This window comes from Scomber scombrus, chromosome 16 (assembly GCF_963691925.1).
Source record: "Scomber scombrus chromosome 16, fScoSco1.1, whole genome shotgun sequence".
Taxonomy (NCBI): Eukaryota; Metazoa; Chordata; class Actinopteri; order Scombriformes; family Scombridae; genus Scomber; species Scomber scombrus.
The window spans coordinates 1,842,812-1,865,490 of NC_084985.1; the positions used below are offsets into that span (position 1 = coordinate 1,842,812).

The following is a 22,679-nucleotide window of genomic DNA, read 5'->3' on the forward strand; positions in this document are numbered from 1 at the left end:
TCAAAATTAACTCTGCAGTTTCTTGCTACCTCAGTCCATGATGATACAGTAGCCTCTGTGCCGCCCTCAGCCGAAAAAGCCATAATTCTGGAGGACACATCCATTAAACCCTGTCCTCCCTCCTTTACTGGCAAGTACAAGGCCGCAGAATGAATCCAATGTTTGCCAGACCAGAAGAAATCTATTAGAGCCCTCTGGATCTCTTCAACAAGACCTCTGGGTGGAGATAGAACAGCTAATTTGTGCCACAGTGTCGAGGCGACCAGGTTATTGACCACAAGGAATCGTACCCTATAGGACAGCCGAGAAAGCAGCCATTTCAAATTTAGACAATTTAGCACACACCTTCTCCATAAGACCTTCCCAGTTCTGTTCTTGAAACACACTTGTCCCTAAAAAGACCCCCAAAACCTTCAAGCCATTGGTTCCCCACTCCAACCATCCAGGTAGACTTGGTCTTATTTCCCCATCCCACTGTCCTACCCGTAAGGCCTTTCACTTTGCCCAGTTAACTTTGGCACTAGAGGCCTTTTCATATAATTCCAATGACTGCACTACAGTCTGGACATCTCTTCTATCTCTAATAAAAATACTGATATCATCAGCATAGGCCCGAAACTACCAAAGGATACTGTGAAGCCTTGTCCAACGAAATACCGGTAAGCTGAGCCCTCAATCTGCACATCAGCGGTTCTATCGCAAGACTGTACAACTGCCCTGAAATTGGACAGCCCTGTCTAATCCCCTTAAAATGGGAATTGGTCTACTCAATCCCCCCCCCACCTTAACCATACATGATGCCTCACGATACAGTAGCTTTACTGAAGCTTTTACTCACGCTCTTGAACCCGCTCACGAATTTACCAAAACGTCTCAACTCACTCTCTAACATCGTATTAGGAATTATGGTGGTACCCCAGAGATAGTGATTTTAATCGAAGGTACATCCAGAGGAGAGAACAAATCATTCAGGATAATGCCACTTTCAATCAACTGACAAACAAAGCGCCCCTCTTTCAAAAACACAACAATTGCTTTATTCACCCGGGACTCAAAACACAGATTGCTGTGCCCAATCTGATCTCCCACCGCAAGTAATACCTGCTCAACTGTTACACCGGGATCAGAAACTATTCTAACCCCATTCCTAATTGACACAGGCAGCGTTTCACCTGACGCCATCGCACTAGAAAAGCCAGCGGCAAAAGCCGCCGAATGCACTATCAGTTTCCAAGTAAAAGAGAAAAACCTTACCTGATCATGCAAAGAAAAAAGAAAACAAAGAAAACAAGAAAAAGTCCTCTATGGCCACAGACTGAAAAAGAAAAGAAACTTCCGTGCCAGAAAAAAGTCCTCCACCACTCACTCTCCCATAACTCCCAGCGTGCGCATGCTCAGAGAAAGAAAAAAAGAAAGAAAGAAAGAAAGAAAAGAACAAGAAGTTGGAGGAGGAGAGAAAGAAAGAGAGAAAGAAAGAAAGAAAGGATGAGAGTAAATGAGTCAAATCTTCATCTTCTATGTTTCAACGTTACAGTGTTTTTAGTACCAAAGTCTTTTTGTTACTATACTTCCACCACAGCTCAACAGGGAAACACTAAGAGGGAATCTGATGCTAAAAAGACTGTAAATGTGTCTGATATCACTTGATATGATATGATGAAGCTCAAAAGAAGTGTGGAAACACTGTGGATTTAGTCCTCCATCACTTTAAATTGAAAGCACATTTGAAGGAGATCTTTTAATAGTCAGTATGAACAGGAGGAATGATTACAGAGAGGAAAACCTCTTCACTGTTCATATAAACACCTGACTGCTGGTTTATTAATCCCAGTAAGGCAGAGAGCAGCCGACCCAACAAGTGTAAAAGTAACAGAGCATTACTGTGATTAGTAACTGTAATATAATTACTGAATATCAGATAGTAATCCATCACACTACACATTACTGTAAATGTAATATTACTGTAGTGTTACTGCTCAACACTGTTGGCCAATATATTAGTGCAGCTGTAAGTCAGACATCAATACAGTCAGAGCACTTTTAGTGACCTCACCACTTCTTCACTTTAGTGTAGAAACAGAAGTTAGTTTCTGAAAGAAAATCTTGTTTTGGAACAAAACTCATTCATGTGTCTGCTGACTTTATCCTGAATACATTTATGATGACATGTTATAAAACATGTCTTAGTTTTTACTTTCTTAATGTTTGTTGTTCACAGGAACAAAAATACTCCAAACTACAGAGAGGTCCAGCATCACTCTGACATGTCCTCATGATGATGGAGGGTCACATGTTCCAACATGGAGCAGAGAGATTGGTGGAAAACAACAACCAATCAGGCTTCATGATTCAACTGTAACCAAGACGTTGATGTTACCCAACCTGCAGCCTGCTGACTCTGGACTGTACCTCTGTGATGGAAAACCAGCTGTGTATCTAAATGTGAACAAAGGTGAGTCGTCTGAGAGAGATGAGAGACAAGAACTCAAAGATATGAGTGCAGGTAAAACACAGAGAAAAAGTTATTTAAATAAATTATTTGACATTTTTTTACTTTCTTACTGAGAGTTAGAAGAGAAGATCAGTCAGTGATGGATTGTAACTAAGTATATTTACCTAAATACAGTTTTGAGGTATCATGTGATGCTGATGATCCACTCCTCTATATCTCAGAGAGGAATATTGTACTTTTTACTCCTCTACATTTATTTGAACACAATCTTTCCAGATCTATATTTGACTAATAAAACATGTAGGAGCAGTAGGGAGTGTGTTTGGTTATTAATAATGATAATTATCATAAGTAATTATTCATTATTAATATGGAATTAAAGAATAATTAATTCTAGTTATTAAATTGGGGTACTACTAAAAAACCGGAAACAATAACTAAACCATATGTGTGTGTGTGTGTGTGTGTATGTGTGTGTGTGTGTGTCTGCAAGAGGAAGGGGTAGTTGTATGTGTGTGTGTAGGAGAAAGAAGGAGCATGGGAATTCAAGATGGTGGACTCCGCAAGGAAGTCTTGTCATCCGAAAACAGTAGGGGTGGATACGGGGGTCATTTCCACTGGACAAAAATGGCACAATGGCCGACTTGTGGTCAACGCTCCCAAACACACCGGCTTAGCAACACACACGTGACTTAGAATGAAGATGTAGCTTAGCTTTTATCCTGCGTTACTTCAGCAACAGCTGTGTGATGTGAGTGTGTGTACGTGTGTGTGGTTTGTACAGGGAGAGGGAAAGATAAGAACAAAGGAAGATAGATCGAGAGAGAGTAATGGCGGCTTGGTCCACAAAACAGCGTATAACACAACGTGGTGGTTGTGTACGCGTTGTTTTGATCTCTTAACTGACGAAGCAAATCACTCTCCCACGCAGTGTCGTTACCATAAACATTCCCTACTAAACCACAAACAGCTAAATAACTAACAGACGTAGAGTTGTGATCGTAAAGGAAAAGAAACAGTGGACAGAGGCAGGGCAGCAGCGGGTGGACCAGGCAAAGCTGGAGGGAACAGGAGAGAGCAGTTTACACAAGGGGAAATCTTCACGAGGCAAAAAACACGAGAGACAACTCGAGAGACACAGCCGAGCACTATCATGTGAGAAGTGGAACAGCAGCAGCTGATGAGTGTAATGTGGATCAGGTTTGCCAAAACTCCACCACTGCTCCCCGCCTCTGCCAATAGAACAAAGACACACAGGGGAGGAGACAGGGAAGACAGACACAGACAGGAAACACAAGCTGGGGCTGTGAACCATGACGGTGTTACAGCCTCTGGTTGATGTAGAAGCACACACCGCCTCCCCGTCACTTGTTAGTGATCTCTGGTGATCGCTCCAGTCAAAATGGAACACCAAATCCTTTCAGTGAAGGCCAGCAGACAGGTGTCTTTAACTTCATGTTTGAATGTGACTCAAACCTCCAGCTCATCATTGATAGTTGTATTGATTGCAGCCAAAAGTATTTTATAGAGATTTTAAGGCTTTGTTGAAGCACATTTAAGTTCATTATCATTGTATTTGAATAAATTAAGTTAAAAGATGATGATGATTAAAGAATATGATTAGCAGTTAGTACTCGACATTCTGAAAATGGATGTTTAGTTATTGTAAACTGTGTTTCTTTTGCAGAAATAATCTATCAAAGAGTCGAGGAGAAGAAACAGATCACTCTGTCTTGTCCTCACTCTGTGGAGGGTAAAGTGACGTGGAGCAGAGAGATTGATGGAAGGAAAGTTGATATATTTGCAACTGATGGAGACAGAGAGGAAAAAATAGATGATCCCCAGAGACGATACAGTTCAACAGGAGATAAGGCGCTGATCATCTCTGGAGCTGCTGTCTCAGACTCTGGAACATATTACTGTAATAATGAACCAGCTGCTGAACTGACGGTGATCCCATCAGGTAACATCAGACTCTGTTTAAGTTGTTCTGCTTTCTGGTTTCTCTTCCTGTTTCAGAGTCTCTGAGCTCAACTTTTCTTTCTCTAAACTTTGATTAAATACAAACATTAATTTATTAATGACATGTGTTTTTTTAAACTTCAATACCAAATATGCTGTAAGAAATGATATCGTGATTACTTTTTACTATAATTACTCAAAATCAGATTTTAATTTATCTCATTGACTGGTAAGAATCATTAATTTATATTTAACTTCTTGTTAATGTAGTTAAATACTTGTGTATGTTGTGAAAGAGCTCAGTGAAGAAAAATGTATTTATATTACACTAATATGTTTTTATTTTCCTTCAAAGTCCCTTAATCTGAAACATTATTTAGACATAATAATATGTATGGACGAGTGGTTAAGAGCGCATACATATGAAGCCCCTTGAAAGTTCCCATTCAAGCTGAAAGCCAGCTGAATGGCAGCCAACTCCCAGCCGACTGCCAGCCGACTTAGCAACCCCATCCTTCTCCTGGGCGTGTCTATCTTTTCCTGTAAACCCACCTATTCATTGTAATACAGGGTATGACCAGGTGATGGCGCTTCTGTCACAGAATAGCCCACATGTTCTATGAATTTTTACTGGTCATCCGAACCAGTAAACTTACTTACTACCTAACATAACCCACTGACTTTTTAAATGCACGCACCACAACTTACAAAAAATATTTTAAATTTCAAGGAAGACCATGACTGAGCAAACAATTTGCAGACACAGATACATGACTATCTTGAATAAAAAATGCGGAGTGTCTATTTGCACCCTAGACGTAGCCTATAACAACGTGAAAACATGGCGGATCGCCAACAGAAAAGGGCGAATTTCGAAAGGTTTCATATCTAATGTTTGTTCTAAAGACATTTCTGGCGGGAAAGTTGTATTATATTTTCATAATCTTTCCTCAGTGGATGCATACAAGCGTAAGTTTGTCAGTTAGACGCATTACAACGTAGGACCGGAGCGGTGGCGTAACGGGCAGCGTGTCTGTCATTAGTGCGGGAGACCTGGGTTCGAGTCTTTGCAGTAGCAGTTACTTATTGACAATGTTTTCAGCGGAAAAACTCTGCTGCATTTTCATAACTTTGTTAAGTAAATGCATACAACCCGAAAATAACTGAATTTACAACCTTCAGGTTGTTATATGATGCATATCAAATCTTGACCGATAATTCTATGGTTCTCTGCTATGTGCCATGAGTTTAATATGTCCCCTTTAATGATGTTTTCTTAGTTAACAGGAAGTGTGTTTGTCTGTAGAGTATGTGTTTTTTATTGTTTAGCAGTGAAGAAAGGAAAATGAATGGGATGTTTGTGCTAGAAAGAGAAACAAAGTGTGCGTGACAGGATTTGGCAAGAGTTCATACTGCAAAAAATCGGAACACATTTTCAAATCAAAAAATTAAATAGCCTACTGACTGATTATTTTGTTATTTGTTTTGAATCTAACACAAAAAAGAAAGAGAAAATGCTTTTCATATTTCAATTTTAGGCTCAGATCAATTATACGAAATGGGAAGACGTAAACGACTGTATTTGATTTTAGGCAAGGCAAGACAAGGCAACGCAGCTTTATTTATATGAAAATAAACATTTGACAGTGAGAAATTAGAAACAAACGTAAGAACAAGGAATTTAAAGGATGATTAACCTTTCATTTGATGCTGGTTTGAATATTCTCACACAAATTATGCCAGAGTGCTAAAGCTGAGAATGAGTAGTGGGTAGTTCAGCGTCTGCTAACTTGTGAATTGTAGAATTGTTGAAAAGTGTGCAAGCCAACCCCGGTCTATTCAGTGCATGCTGTAAGTCAGGTAAGCCCATCCACTTTATTAGCATTATCATTGCTTAACTTTTTGTTTGGGCTTAATGGGCTATTTGGTTCCATTGTCACACAAATCACACAAGAGTGTTCATGGCCGTTGCAACTACAGTACTTTCTGAGAAGGGGTGCGGATTTGGCGGGGTGATGATGGGTTTGGGGGGATGGTTTGGAGCCTGTTCCATTGTCTTTCAAAGCGACTGCCCCCCTCCCCCCACACCTGCATGTCTCATTGCAAACTGTGAATCCTTTGAATTTTTCCTCCCACGGCTTTATTACGCCTGCTCTCATTATGATCAAATTATTTTAACTATTATGTTTTATAACATATTGCCAATAAAATAAAAGTAAATGAATCCCATATTCCTGCACTGAACAGACTCACTGGAGCTGAGGTTAATGTTAGTGTGGTGTTTATAGTAACATAAACACGACCCAGGGTGAAGAAGATGACCTCAGACTCACGTCTCTGTTCCTTTTTAGTTTTCTTTATTAACAAATCAAATACACTGTCTGAATACAGCGGGAGAATCTCAATGTTCAAATTAAGCTGCTCAGAGGTCCTTTCCAATCATGCAACTCTTATGATATCTCTCCCTCAATGTCATCTGACCAGTTACTTTATACCCCTATTAAAATACACGTCATGTCTTGTCATACAACACACAGAACATCGTCGTATGACCATTCCATGTTTATACAGTGAAAACACAGAACCGCTTACAAGGCTCTGTTTATCTCTCTGCTATAGATTTTACCTTAAAAGGCGCTCCCCAGCCCAGTGGGCTGGAATGTACATTGTGATGACTCACACCGTCCTACAGACTCACAAAAAAACCCTGCAGGTTTAAGAAATAATATACTACATTAGCTGCACGGACAGAGACAGCGTGTTTTCTCAAGCGAGTTCAAAGTTTTATCTATTTTACTTTCTTTTGACAATGACACGCTGGATGATGATTTCGGAGGTAATCCGACAGGAGAAGGATTGTGAGACCAGTCGGTCTCAACAGGGCTTACGATTGGCTACGAGAAAGTGACGTTTCAGGGGGTGCCCCGAGAGGGAGATCCCCCTCCATTCATAACCCGTTGTGCGCCAACGTCATTCATTTCATTTCATTTTGACTTTTGACTTTGTAATTACTGGATAACGGAAACCCAGTATCAGTGTCAGAATATAATAGCAGCAATAAGAAAAGAATAAAGAACAATAAATAATAAATACAAAAAAACAAACGAACAAACAAAAAACTATAAGAACTATAATAGTAAGAAATATGTAGTAAAATAGTCGTGACATTATTTACATTATTTACACCGTCCATTGAAATACTATGTACTACTGTAAATAGCGCGTCCTGTTTTGAATCACTATGTCACATGGGCTATTTCTTGGTTTGACAGTGACAATGATCAGTCAGAGGTCCTGTAAAATGTACGGTATCTTCAATTACATCCTTCTAATGAATTAACTCAGTTTATGTCCATCAACATTATAATGAAAAGGCTAAAGGCTTAATATTAGTTAGCATCCAGCGTGCTGCGTGGACTTCATTACATCTGCTTGTCAGGTTTTGTAGAAAGTTCGGACCCAAATGCAGAAAGTTCCAAATTCAAGAGTTTTTAATTGAACAGAAAAAGTCAAAAAACAACTCCAACAAAGAATGTCCCGTCAAACGGTGAAAAAACTCAACAAAAATGCAGGCTCTTGGCCACAAAACTGAAACAAGAGAAGAGCTGACAAACTAGAGGGCAGTCCAAAGAGTGGTCTAGAGGCAGGCAAGGGTCAGGTCCAAATAAGCAGTCCAAACAGGCAGATAATCCAAATCGGCAGGCAAAATCCAAAAACCAGGTTCACAGGCAGAGTACAAACAAGCAGGTTGGCAGACAGGAAAAGCAGGTAACAACGGTAGATGTGCTCAGAACAAAAGACTGGGACAATCTGACAAACTGGGGCTGACAGAGCACAGAATAAGTAGGCCTAATCATTAGGAGTTAACGGAGTACAGGTGAGCACAAAATGGCCGACAATGACCACATGGAAGCATGACAGGTGAGGGCGGAGTCATTACCCAAAACAAACAAAAGCACATGGTTGCAACACACAAAATGTCCAGCAGGTGTCAATGAACATGCAAGGATACTGACACTGCTGCACCGCTGCTACCACAATTATGAAATGCTAAGTTTATTGTCTGTGACTGTGAGCCTCATAAAAGTAATATTTTACTAATCTGCATTATATAAACTAACGAAATTCGTTAAAGTCATTTGGCGACTTCATTAAACTAAGTCTTACTTTTACTGGCGTAAAGAGTTGAATCAGTACGTCTGCTTTTACTAGAGTCTTTTTTACACTAGTATCTAGTACTGCATACTACACAGGCATGACTAAGAAGAACAAGCTTGCACTTTTTAATCATAGTGCGTTTTGTTAATTGAAGCGCACAGCAGCTTCAATTGCATCCTTCTAATGGATTAAACTATATTGCACCCTTCATTAGATAGATAGATATACTTTATTCATCCCAAGCTGGGAAATTACAGTGTAGCAGCAGCATTACACAGACACATAGTGACGATACAGTGACAATAACAACAACATATAGTAAAAAGGCTACTTTATGAAGAAGAATAGAAGTAAATACAAGTTATATTAGTGTATAAAACTAACTTAGGTCTCCTGCACTAATACCTGCGCCTCCCCGTGGACAAATGAAGCATTGCAACTGTTTTTTTACTCAGGCAGTTTAGGGGCGTTTCCAGTCGGGGCCTCATTGACACGTCATTGCATTTCCCCCCTGTTTCCTGTATCGGCCAGTCAAAGACCTATCAAGGGGCGGCCAAGGAGCCATCACGGAAACAGGTGAACTTTGTAGTGGCTTCATCTGTACCATATACGCAACTGATCCCGGTTTGAGTCCCGGCCAGCGGGCCTTTCTGCATGTCACACCACCCCTCTCTCTCTCTCGTAATTTCCTGTTTCTCTATTGGCATCTATGCCAGACATTTTTTTTTAACATGTAAAAAAAAAATCCTTTACAACGCGAAGCAGTTTTCTATTATTTGCACGTCAAGTCAATCTATCATATGAGGGGCCGTTTAGGAAATAATTCATAGTTGCTCTCACATGTTACATCATACTCTCTCACATACACTACTATAGTCACACACACTTACTACTATAGTTACACACACACACACACTTACTATCATACTCTCTTACACGCTATTATGGATGGAACAACATGATAGTGAATGTATGAGCGAATAATATGCGATGTGTGCGAGTATAGTAGTATGTGTGAGAGAGTTTGATTAAAAAGGAAGTCAACTTGAATTCCCAGTTTCTGATTGGCTCATCGTGGATGTAGGTACCGGATGTCCTACTTTCCAGCGGGATCTCAAGGACAATGTCCCGCCTCCTCTAAGATGATGAATTTGCATGGATGCTAACATCTGAAAATGGTCGACCGGGACCCTGTCAATGAGGCAATTGGACTTTTAAATAACATTTTAACTGGTTCCAATGTGATAACCACAATGTCGGAAATTTCGAACCGTAATCAACAGCCCTCACGTAGCGCGGTCGATGAGGAAATGCGGCGCAAATGACATTGCTTCAAATGTTAATATGAAAATAACTATTGCTTAAATATTTTTTTCTCCTCCCAGAGCTGTGCACCAATCAAGGAATGAGGCTTTATAGTATTTCCTGTTCAAACAAACTAACTTCCTGTTTTAGTAATTTTGAGTATAATAGTGTATGTGAGAGAGTATGATAGTAAGTGTGCGTTACTATACTAGTGTTTGTAAGAAAGTATGATGTAACATGTGAGAGCAACTATGAATTATTTCCTAAACGGCCCCTCATACTATCACTCTGTTGTGCACGCGCCCCTGCTTGCTGAGATGGTGCCGCGCACACAGAAGCTGTGAGAGAAGGGGAGGGGAGGGGGGGACAGTTCACCTCTGCGTCTCTCTACTGGAACGGGCAGGGGGGAACGGGGGATCCACTTAATAGAAGAATACTCTAATGGAATTAGTGGACTGCTGACTTTATCCTGAATACATTTATGATGACATGTTATAAAACATGTCTTAGTTTTTACTTTCTTAATGTTTGTTGTTCACAGGAACAGAAATACTCGAACCTACAGAGAGGTCCAGCATCACTCTGACATGTCCTCATGATGTTGGAGGGTCACATGTTCCAACATGGAGCAGAGAGATTGGTGGAAAACAAAAACCAATCAGGCTTCATGATTCAACTGTAACCAAGAAGTTGATGTTTCCCAACCTGCATCCTGCTGACTCTGGACTGTACCTCTGTGATGGAAAACCAGCTGTGTATCTAAATGTGACCAAAGGTGAGTCGTCTGAGAGAGGTGAGAGACAAGAACTCAAAGATATGAGTGCAGGTAAAACACAGAGAAAAAGTTATTTAAATAAATTATTTGACATTTTTTTACTTTCTTACTGAGAGTTAGAAGAGAAGATCAGTCAGTGATGGATTGTAACTAAGTATATTTACCTAAATACAGTTTTGAGGTATCATGTGATGCTGATGATCCACTCCTCTATATCTCAGAGAGGAATATTGTACTTTTTACTCCTCTACATTTATTTGAACACAATCTTTCCAGATCTATATTTGACTAATACAACATGTAGGAGCAGTAGGGAGTGTGTTTGGTTATTAATAATGATAATTATCATAAGTAATTATTCATTATTAATATGGAATTAAAGAATAATTAATTCTAGTTATTAAATTGGGGTACTACTAAAAAAACGGAAACAATAACTAAACCATGTGTGTGTGTGTGTGTGTGTGTGTGTGTGTGTGTGTGTGTGTGTGCAAGAGGAAGGGGTAGTTGTATGTGTGTGTGTAGGAGAAAGAAGGAGCATGGGAATTCAAGATGGTGGACTCCGCAAGGAAGTCTTGTCATCCGAAAACAGTAGGGGTGGATACGGGGGTCATTTCCACTGGACAAAAATGGCACAATGGCCGACTTGTGGTCAACGCTCCCAAACACACCGGCTTAGCAACACACACGTGACTGAGAATGAAGATGTAGCTTAGCTTTTATCCTGCGTTACTTCAGCAACAGCTGTGTGATGTGAGTGTGTGTACGTGTGTGTGGTTTGTACAGGGAGAGGGAAAGATAAGAACAAAGGAAGATAGATCGAGAGAGAGTAATGGCGGCTTGGTCCACAAACGTGGTGGTTGTGTACACGTTGTTTTGATCTCTTAACTGACGAAGCAAATCACTCTCCCTCGCGGTGGCGTTACCATAAACATTCCCTACTAAACCACAAACAGCTAAATAACTAACAGACGTAGAGTTGTGATCGTAAAGGAAAAGAAACAGTGGACAGAGGCAGGGCAGCAGCGGGTGGACCAGGCAAAGCTGGAGGGAACAGGAGAGAGCAGTTTACACAAGGGGAAATCTTCACGAGGCAAAAAACACGAGAGACAACTCGAGAGACACAGCCGAGCACTATCATGTGAGAAGTGGAACAGCAGCAGCTGATGAGTGTAATGTGGATCAGGTTTGCCAAAACTCCACCACTGCTCCCCGCCTCTGCCAATAGAACAAAGACACAGGGGAGGAGACAGGGAAGACAGACACAGACAGGAAACACAAGGAAATTCAGGGACTCACAGCTGGGCCTGTAACATAGTGATTGCTGAATTTAGACCAAATTAATTTAAAAGCATATAACCCAAACTTTTATTACTTTTTGAGTGACTCTGTGTGACCATGCAGGTCCATGTGTTGTGTTTACTGCCACAGAAAAGGACAAAACATTTGGGTTACTTGTATAACTAGGGTTCTCTGAGCAGAACTACATCACCTCTGCTTATCTCTCATCAGACCTGCTCACACCTCCAGCAGCTCTGTGTGAGAGACACAAACTGAGGCTGCAGTTAGCACAGTGCTGATATTTATACTTGATGAAGCAGCTGAAATGAAACTTACCTCAGAGTTTGTCTTTTATGTCACAAATAGAGAATTTGGTTGAACCAAGATGTCTGTCCCCTCAGAGCAGGCTGCAGTCAGACATTGTTGATAATCCTGAACATTAATGATATTTTAAATGGTAATATTTTATTTGAAGATTACTTTTGTTGAATTGTTGGATTAGCCACAAAAACATTTAAATGATGTAAAAGAGGTTTCATCATTAATATTAGGAAAATGCTCTGTATCATGTATCTTCCAAAAAAGAGTAAAACACTCAAAATTGTGAAAGAGGATTTGAATCCTATCACTTGTGTTACTAACATGGTAAACATTAGCATGCAACCTTGTTAACATGTACAATTGGTTTATATGTTGTAGTTGATCAGTGGAAGAACAAATGATGCTGATATTTCACCTTAACCTTTGTACCCTAATATTTGTTACTGGCACATTTACCACTTTGGACAAAAATGTCCAATGTGTTTTATGCCATAAAAAAGGCATATTTGAGAATATGGCAATATTCCCCCTCCAGACCCAACTAGATATGCGGTCGCCCGCCTCACACCGAGGACCCGAGGTCAGTGTGGGACCTCCTTATGACTCCTGACCTGGTGGAACATGTCCACCAAATTACCAACTTGCATGGGAACCGCACCAAGTCGAAATGGCGAGATGTGAGACAGTTGGAAATGGAGGCATACCTCGGCCTGCTGTTTTTGGCCGGGGTATTGCGCTCGCACGACGAGTCAACCCAGTCGCTGTGGGACAAGATATCTTCAGCACGACTATGTCCCGTTCAAGGTTTGAGCAAATCTCATCTACGCTCCGGTTTGATGACCGTCTCACCCGCCCCCGACGCCAATGGAGGGACAAGTTGGCGGCAGTGCGAGAGCTGTGGGACCAATGGCTGCTGCTCATCTTCCTCCTCCTGCTCCTCCTCTGAGCTGGACTCTTGCGGGGAAGGGGTCCATTCAGCCCACGGTTCTCCTGTGTCTGCAGGGACTGGGTCATCTTCCCGTTCAGAATCAGATGCATCCTCGTCAGAACTGGAATCCAAGTCTTCATCCTCCTCCTCTACCTCTTCTTCGTAATGGCTAACCCGTTGTATATCAGTAATGATCTCCTCAAGATCAGTGATACTCTGTCTCTGTCTCACGCTGCATGGATCCATTTTGCCAGGGTTAAGAGGAATGTACAGCTCCCACAGTCATACCCTCTTCCCCTGTATAAACAAAGTACCAGTTCCCACACCTCTGATTTGTGTGGTTGTGTGTGTGTGTGTGTGTGTGTGTGTGTGTGTGTGTGTGTGTGTGTGTGTGTGTGTGTGTGTGTGTGTCAGTATGTAGCTGCAGCCCTGCAGTTTATCCTGTTCATGTTACTGTCATCAGTCTGAATATCTTGTAAAGCTGTGAATATAGAACAGTCAGTTAACAGCAGGTCCATGTGTTGTGTTCACTGCCACAGAAAAGGACAAAACCTTTGGGTTACTTGTATACAACCCAGTCTCACATTAAAATGTATCACAGCTACGTTGGTCCACAGTGTAAAACGTAGCCATCTCACAATTTGGGCTCATAAATAGTGAGATGACTAAGTTTTTTCTGCCCTATTCTTTTCTATAGGACTGCGTTCACGTCACGGGACATTCAAGTTTTTGTCTGCGAAAAACAAATAAAATGGCTGCCATTACTTTAATTCTCAGTGTAAAATGTAATATTTTAAGATAGTTTCTGCATTCAAATGTGTTTTGATGACATTTCTAGCGAGAAATATGCATTTTGTTTTCACAATCTCTGTTCAGTGAATGTATATGATGTCTAGTTTCACTAGTTGTCACTTATTACCAAGTAGTTTTCAAGTACTCCACATAATTGTAGGAATACAACGTTTTGCTCAGCCACGCACAGTAATATTTATTAAACAACCATTTGTCTTTATTATTTTTCTGTGAATATTCTGAGATGAGAAGAGATTTAGAAGAGCAGTAATATTGGTGACAGGCCGATAAGGTTACATTTAACATCTGATTTGAGATTGTTAACAAAAAATGATCTGTGTGTTTTTCCACTGGACGTGCTCATTTTAATTAATAGATTAATTTATCATTCCTGTGTAGCTTATTACTTCACTGCTATGTCATGTTTTGCACATCATAACAGATTTTTGATCAGCTGTCATTGTTGAGAGGAATAATGACAAAAACGGGACGACCGGCGGAATCCAGAGTGACATCATGCGCTCCCATAAGGAAACCCCTTACGCTGCCCCCTCCCACTCACACACCTTTTTTTTTTTTTTCAATGTATTAGTGCCACGGTTGCGCAGCTCCGAGGCACAGGATATAAGCAGGTGTCTGAACATGTTAACACATAACTTAATGCATTTTCTTTTCTTCACAGTGTCCATACCATCTCCCAGTAGGAAATCACGCTCGGGTAAGTCTCTTTCATTTACTGATTGAAAGCTGCAGCACACAGGTTCATACTTTTCAGTTTCATCAGTTTGTTGTGTTTTTGTTTTTGTGCCAACCTAATCCTTTTAGTTAGTCCTGCTCAGACTGGAAACTCTGTACATGAACTTAACTATAGTTACTTTAACTGTTTTTGTTTTATGTTTGTGTTAACTTTGTGTTTATTCACAGGTTTAGACCTTGATGAAGTTGTTCCCTTAAGTAAGTAATTCATTTTTCTTCTATGGATTATTTTAAAGTGTGAAAAGTGAAATGTTTTGGTGCTAAAGATGTTTATAATGTTACAACAATGACTCAGAGGGAGGCAGCATGATGGGGGAATCTAAATGTCTGGATAAACCAAGTTTAACTTTATTAATAAATGAAAGGAGGAAGGGCCTCTTGTAGGTGGGCCAGGTGCCACTGAGTGGACAGGTGCACTTATTCAGAGACTTCCACACAGAAACACACAGGACATAACACACCTCTGCCACACATCAGTTCTCCTTCAGAAGTCTGAATGTATTTAAAAGTGAGGTAGATGCCATTTCTGTTAAAGTGCTAATTATACTGTTTTTTGTGGACAATGTATATCAGACCCACATCTCTGTAGATGTCTGGAGAGGATCTTTAAGAAAGTTAACTTTGATTTAGCTGCTGGAGGCAAACGTTACTCTGAACATCAGATTAAAACTAAAATGAAGCAGAAGAAGTTTGATGAATATTCATCATTTGTGTATCAGACCTGCTGTATGTAAGTGAGACAAACATACACATGAATCAAATGAAAAAATAACCTAAAATAAACCATCAGTTTTTATTTTTAAGTCTTGGTTTTCATGAACAAATACAATGAAAACTTGTGGTTCCTGTCCAGTTCTTCTTTGATTTGTTTGAAGGTCTTCATCAGTTACGATGCTTTAGGAAACACAACTTTCAAACTTTACAAGGTTCATAAGATTGCATTTGTCACAGATTTAAAACATTTTTGAGAAAGAAATTGGTTGTTGGATCATTTCTTCCTGAGCTACATGACTTACTGAAATACTGTATTAATACCCAGATATTTTATTCTTGATTGTCTCACCTTGTTATTAATATAAGAAATGTTGATAATTGTTGTATCTAAATGAATAATATAAATATGGCCCAGCATGAGAGTTTAAATACTTTAACTGTTTATTAAAAATCAAACCATTATGTGTGAGTGTCGATTTAAAGATGTTAGGTGATGTTAGGAGATGCTGGTGTTAATGGTGTTAATGGTGTTAATGGTGCTAATGGTGTTAATGGTGTTAATGGTGTTAATAATGTTAATGGTGTTAATGGTGTGATAGGAAACCATAAAAACATTTAGTAAATATCTGAAACTAATCTACTATATATCATCATTTTAAACATGAAGAAAGTTTTTTCTCTTTCTTTTCTGTTGAACTGTGATTAAATGAATTGAAATAAGTGCAGAAAGCACAGATTGGATATAAGCAGTTATTACAGACATTGATCCATTTTATTTTCTTTACAGGGTCCAAGGAGTCTGTGAAGAGCGGTGACTCTGGTCGCTCTGCTGGCTCTGGTAAGTTTCTTCTGTTTATCATTTATTTCAGGGTTTCTGCAAGCAAGAGATAATCACATTTTAAAATCTAATCTTCATGCCTAGATATTATTAGAGGTGACTGAGAAAATACCACAAATGCATCTTAGCCACACAAGATACATAGAAAAGCAGCATTAGTGTTTGTATGGAAAGTAACACATCTGTTCATTGTTGCAGACAACGAGTCAGCCAACTACCCAGACAACGACGATGGCTCCAATGAGTCTCTCCTTAATCAACAACCTGGAGTCTGAGAGAGAAACCAGCTCACCAGGGAAATTGGGGCAGGGGTGACTGAGGAGACTGTTTTGATCAGGGGGGCAGATTTGGGAAACGTCATGTGGAGACTCAGGAAGGAGAGTAGAAAATTGTGACCTCTGAGAAACTAAACAAATGTGACATTTAACCTTTAAAATGAGTCTCTTTGAAATCTGAAAGTACTTTTTTAAGTTTAGAGATCATTAATCACAGCTACACTCCTCAAGCAGATGTTAAATGTTACAGTAGATCTATGCAGGATGGTAAGAATAAGTGTTTTTTCTTCATGATGTTTTTACTTTGTGATGTTTTTACTTTATGATGAATTTTTTGATATCATGTTTCAAACTAAATCTTTAGTCATATTTGATGAGATTTAGTAACAGTTAGATGTGATGAGACATTTTTAAAACCCTGAAGACAGATCATGAAATAAAGTCAGAATTATGAGATGTTGAGCAAAAAAATTCAGGCATTTAAATTTAGTAAAAGAACTTGTAAATATTGGCCTCAATATTATGAAATACACAAATTTGATCGCCTTTTAAATCCTGTAAATAGAAAAATTCAGGCTTCAAAATTTAGTAAAATAACTTCTATTGCACTCGAGACATGTTTATGAAATATATATGTATATAGCTTAAAATAGTTATATGGACTATACTAATACAGCACTTTATAGTTTTTTTAACCACTCTGATGATGGGGGCTAACAAATAAATATTGACCTCGAGACATGTTTACACAATTTGATCGCCTCTTAAATCCTGTATTAAATAAAATAAAAGCAAATTCATTCATACAGTTCAGGTGTAAATAGATGATCTCATCTGTTCCTGATTGGTTTTCTAAATAGAAACATTATTAAAGAGATATCTGCTTTTTCGTATGTAATATATATTATGGTTTTATACATTTTAATACTTTTTTAAAAAGCCTTTTATACTTTGATGTGAATGTACTGTAATTAAATGGATATATGTTCTTTTTAGTAGTACCAGTGTTGAAAAGTGTAGTACTGCTGATGACATTGTTTAAAATACACCGAAATATTTCTTTTAATAAATTATCAGTTTGTCAGGCTATAAAATGTCCATACAGTCCCAAAATCTACGTCACTGTAGAAATGCAATAAAAAGCTTAATTTGCTTGATAACATTGTCAGACTGTAGCAATAAAACGTTTTTGTTAAATGTTTAATTTTAAAAATATACATACATAATATTTAAAACTGATATTTTTGATGAACTGGTGAAACGGTTTTATTCTGTCTCATGTTGTTGATATTCTTTTTTTCTGTGTGTTTGAATCATATTTTGACTCATGAAATATATCTTCTGGGTCATTGCTCATAGTTTTGTGCTTAAATAAATCAAGTTGTGATTAAATCTTTGTTAATATGAAGTGATGTTTTATTGGCTGTCCTGCAGTAGAGATATGAGAGTCTTGTGAAGCAATGAGACTGTAAATAAAAATAAACTATATAGGGTCAGCATTGACTCTACAATGTCAATGGATCTTAAAGTTCCTCTTTTGGCTGTTAAACATTAAAATGTAACACTGCTGCCATCATGTGGTCAGGAGATGGTAGAGAGTAAAAACAGCTAAAAGAGAGAATATAGAAATACTAAACTCACATTCAACAGGTGGACAGAAACCCAACTCAAAATAAATGATAATAAGGGAGAGTTTAATTTCTGGAGCTGTTCACTTCCTCGTGACTATTTGGTAATTTGATTGTTTGTCATCTACAGTGGCTGGACAAGTTATAATTTATGTTACTGCGTTTAGTAAAAACATCAAATGAGGTGTTAGAGTGAGATCACCTGATGTTTGATGTTGAGGTTTACTTCTTGGCAGTTCTTGTACCACCAGCTGCTATCTATCTATCTATCTATCTATCTATCTATCTATCTATCTATCTATCTATCTATCTATCTATCTATCTATCTATCTATCTATCTATCCATCCATCCATCCATCCATCCATCCATCCATCCATCCATCCATCCATCCATCCATCCATCCATCCATCCATCCATCCATCCATCCATCCATCCATCTATCTATCTATCTATCTATCTATCTATCAATGTATCTAACTATCTATCTATCTATCTATCTATCTATTTATCTATCTATCTATCTATCTATCTATCTATCTATCTATCTATCTATCTATCTATCTATCTATCTATCTATCTATCTATCTATCAATGTATCTAACTATCTATCTATCTATCTATCTATCTATCTATCTATCTATCTATCTATCTATCTATCTATCTATCTATCTATTTATCTATCTATCTATCTATCTATCTACTCACTTACAAACAGGGGACAAATTAAAGGAAAAATCTTGAAGACTGGTGTTCATCCCTCTGGTAGAGTTCACAGACTTGTTCTGCTGTAATTCACCGTTTGACCGCCAAGTGTCGCTGTCGCCGAGTCAGACGGGTAACGTAATGTAATATAAAGTAATGTAATGTAAAGTAAGGTAAGGTTTATGGTAAAATAAGATGAGGCAATGTTTGGGTTGTATGTGGCGCTTGAATGAAATGATGTTGAAGCCTCTAATCTATATAACCGACCTCCAGTATCTACACCGGTGTTCTGCTGTAATTCACCATTTGACCGCCTAGTGTCGCTGTCGCGGGAAACGGGCGATGCGACCGCCGAGCAGCAGCCGGGGAAGAGGCGAGTTGTTCCGGGGAGAAGAAGCAGAAAGATGGCTGCAGCTAAAGTGAGCTAAGCTGCTGGGAGAGGAAAATGTTGCGCTCTCGCTCTGTTTCCTCTTATTTCTCTTCGACCGACCGTCAGAAATACCTGAAAATCACTCAGCCGACAGTTTATTGACCGAGGCAGAAGAAAAGCAGCAGTGTGTGTTGTTGGAGGGTTTTAAAGAGGAGTTCTTTGTGTGTCTCTGTGTGTGTGTTTGTGAAGCTGTCAGGTGAGTTTATAGTTTGATTTCCTACTTTTCCTCCTTTCTACTTTTTGCTGTTTATTCATTAAACCTGCACATGAATGAACCTTTATAAAGAGTCAGTGTTTGGTCCCTGGAGGAAGTTGTAATGTTAACTGTTTCTGTCGCTTTTTATCACGTTAAAGAGTTTCTACCGTTAAAAGTGTCTAAATAACATCATCTAAACATTGTTCAACCTAGATCTCATTAAAGGACACATTTTAAAAGTGTCTAAATAACATCACCTGATGAACTGACTGTGTCACTGTGATGTTTGACCTGTTTTATGATGAACTTTATTTTAGCATTGTGTTTATTTCTATAGAAGTCTGTTTATTTACATTTCCCTCTGAGACTGTTGAAAGATATTTTTTGGTTTATTTTCCCTTTAAACATTTTTAACCTAGATCTCATTAAAGGACACATTTTAAAAGTGTCTTAAATCAACAATCAGGAGCTAAAAATGAACATTAAGTGTGTTTGTTTCCTGAAAACAACGATGTAATTTATGAAGGAAATAAGTTCTGTTTAAGAACATTTAAACTCAATAAATATGAATTAATTTTGTATGTATGTATTCTTAGAAACACACTTAGGTTTTCTGTTTCTTTGTTGTCTTTCTATCCCCCCCTCCATGATCCTCATAATTACATCTGTGTTTTTATTTGATTGTAATTCTCATCTCTCTGTAAAGCAACATGTTGTTAAATGTAATCTATAAATAAACTGATTTATTCTCAGTATTGAACTGTGTCCGTGTATGAAGACTAATATCACATTTCACATGTTCAGCTGACCTGCAGTGGACTAAAAGACTCTTTATGTTACATTAACAGTTAATTAAGTTTACAAATTGAACACTTTGCTCATCATTAGTATAAAATCCTGTAATTTTTTTAAATAAACTTTTTTTTGTAAATTATGGATCCTTAAAATAAAATCACACAGTTCTTATCACTGACTGTATATAAATATGTAGATAAAGTCAATGGGTCTTAAAGTTCCTGTTTTGGTTGTTAAACAGTAAAATGTAACACTGCTGCCATCGTGTGGTCACAGTGAATATTACACTCACATTCAGCAGGTGGACAGAAACATGAGTCCAAATAAATGATAATGAGTGAGAGTCGGTGTAACAGTCACTTTCAGACAAAACTGACCATTTTAATCATTATCACTCTTATGTTCTGTTCTTCCTGTTCCTTCAGATGGAAACATAAAACACTGAAGGAACTTTTAGCTCTTTGGTTAATTAGTGAGTTTAATTTCTGGAGCTGTTCTTCCTGGGACTATTTGATCACTAATATATTGATTGTTTGTCGTCTACAGTGGCTGAAAATAGGACATAATTTATGTTACTGTGTTTAGGAAAAAACATCCAATGAGGTTTTAGAGTGAGGTCACCTGGTGTTTGATGTTGAGGTTTACTTCATAGCAGTTCTTGATTAATGCTCCTAGTAGAAACCAAGAAAGTAATTAAATCACCTGGAAAATAGTAAAAAGTAAAAGTTTGAAGTCAATGCTTCAGTTTAAAAGCTTTATAAAGCAGAATGCATGAATGTATGCTGTAGCAGCCATGGGATCAAAATATGTGGTTTTAATGGTTTTAATGACATGCTGGAAGTTAATATAGTTTATACACAGTTTATTAGACTTAATATAGGATCTGTGCTTTAAAAAATAAATAAATACACACTGTGACAAAATTGGTAAAACACCATTTGTCCCCATTTTTCATCATTAACACCAGTTATCTAATTAATTGAACTTACAGACACTTTCTATCCCGGGTTTGTTTGTGTTTAGCATTATATTTAATTATAATTTACATACCAGAAAACATTTAGGTTAAAATAAAACACAGACAGGTATTTTAAGTTTAGTTTTGAGTTTTATAAATTAAGCATTTTATTTGTTTTTTTACCCACCATGTGTTCAACAAACAAAAGGAACACCCAACTACTTCCTGTATTTATACACTGGTGACATCATCAGTGTAAGTTTGGGGGGATTTATTTTATTTAGTTAAATGTTTGGTGTAGTATCTATATGATTTATTCTTGTTGTTTTGGTTTATGAGGATAATGCTGTAAATGATATGTGATAAACTATGTTGACTGATAGAAGCAGCTTTGTTAAATGTCAGCTGGTAAAAGATAAAGGACCCTGTAGTAGAAATGGTTCTGCTGATAGAGTAGAGGGACTATTTAAGGGGAGAGATGTATTTAGAGGCAGCATTTAGAGTTTTTTAATCATTCAAACAAGAGTCTGAGTCTGCCTCCTAACATCTTCCTAACTACTCAGGTCAGTCTACATCCTCACACATCTTTTCCAAAATGAATAGCTACAGCATAATCACAGATAAAACAATGAAAAAAGAGAAGAAATACCCGTTTAGGTCTCTAGTGAGGTATAAGGTTTAAAATATCTGAAGCTTCTATTGAGCTTCATCAGTGTGAGTTAGTCATATCAAGTGATATCTGACACATTTACAGTCTTTTTAGCATCAGATTCCCTCTTAGTGTTTCCCTGTTGAGCTGTGGTGGAAGTATAGTAACAAAAAGACTTTGGTACTAAAAACACTGTAACGCTGAAACATAGAAGATGAAGATTTGACTGAAGCTTCATATTAGCTTCAGATCTACTTTTAAATCCATGTTTCCACAGAAGGAGGACTGTGGGTTTAGTCCTCCATCACTTCCATTGTAAACATTATGAAGGGATCTTCTAATGGTCAGTATGAACAGGAGAAATCATTACAGACACATAAACACACTTCATGTTCATTTGGAAAACTGACTGCTGTTTTAAGACAGTTATCTGAACCAGGCCTGGATTAACACCCTAGGGTGCCCTAGGGTGGCTACTCATGAAGTGCCTCCCTCCTCTGACTTTACATGTTAAAAGTATAATTTACTCTGGCATGAACACCGTAGATTTACAAGAACGTATAGTTAAAGAACAGGCTTACCACAAATACTACAGAAAAAGTTAAGATCCAACAAAAACACAACAAATAACATACAAGCCTTTACACTGATGCTCAAATCTGAATGAAACTCACATCCCAATGCAACACATCATGCTAAATATCATTATTTGCATCATAACTTGCCTGTATGAAGACTCCATGCAAACCATTACCAAACAAAT

The 22,679-nt window shown here is 38.2% G+C and overlaps 1 protein-coding gene and 1 gene segment (V, D, J or C); one reads left to right on the forward strand and one right to left on the reverse strand.

The window, feature by feature from the left end:
* The window catches only part of LOC133996245 (immunoglobulin kappa light chain-like), a 630,565-nt gene that overhangs the window by 349,221 nt on the left and 258,665 nt on the right, over positions 1-22,679 (reverse strand). The window lies entirely within an intron of this gene.
* The window catches only part of LOC133996249 (Ig kappa chain V-III region MOPC 63-like), a 630,498-nt gene that overhangs the window by 347,449 nt on the left and 260,370 nt on the right, over positions 1-22,679 (forward strand).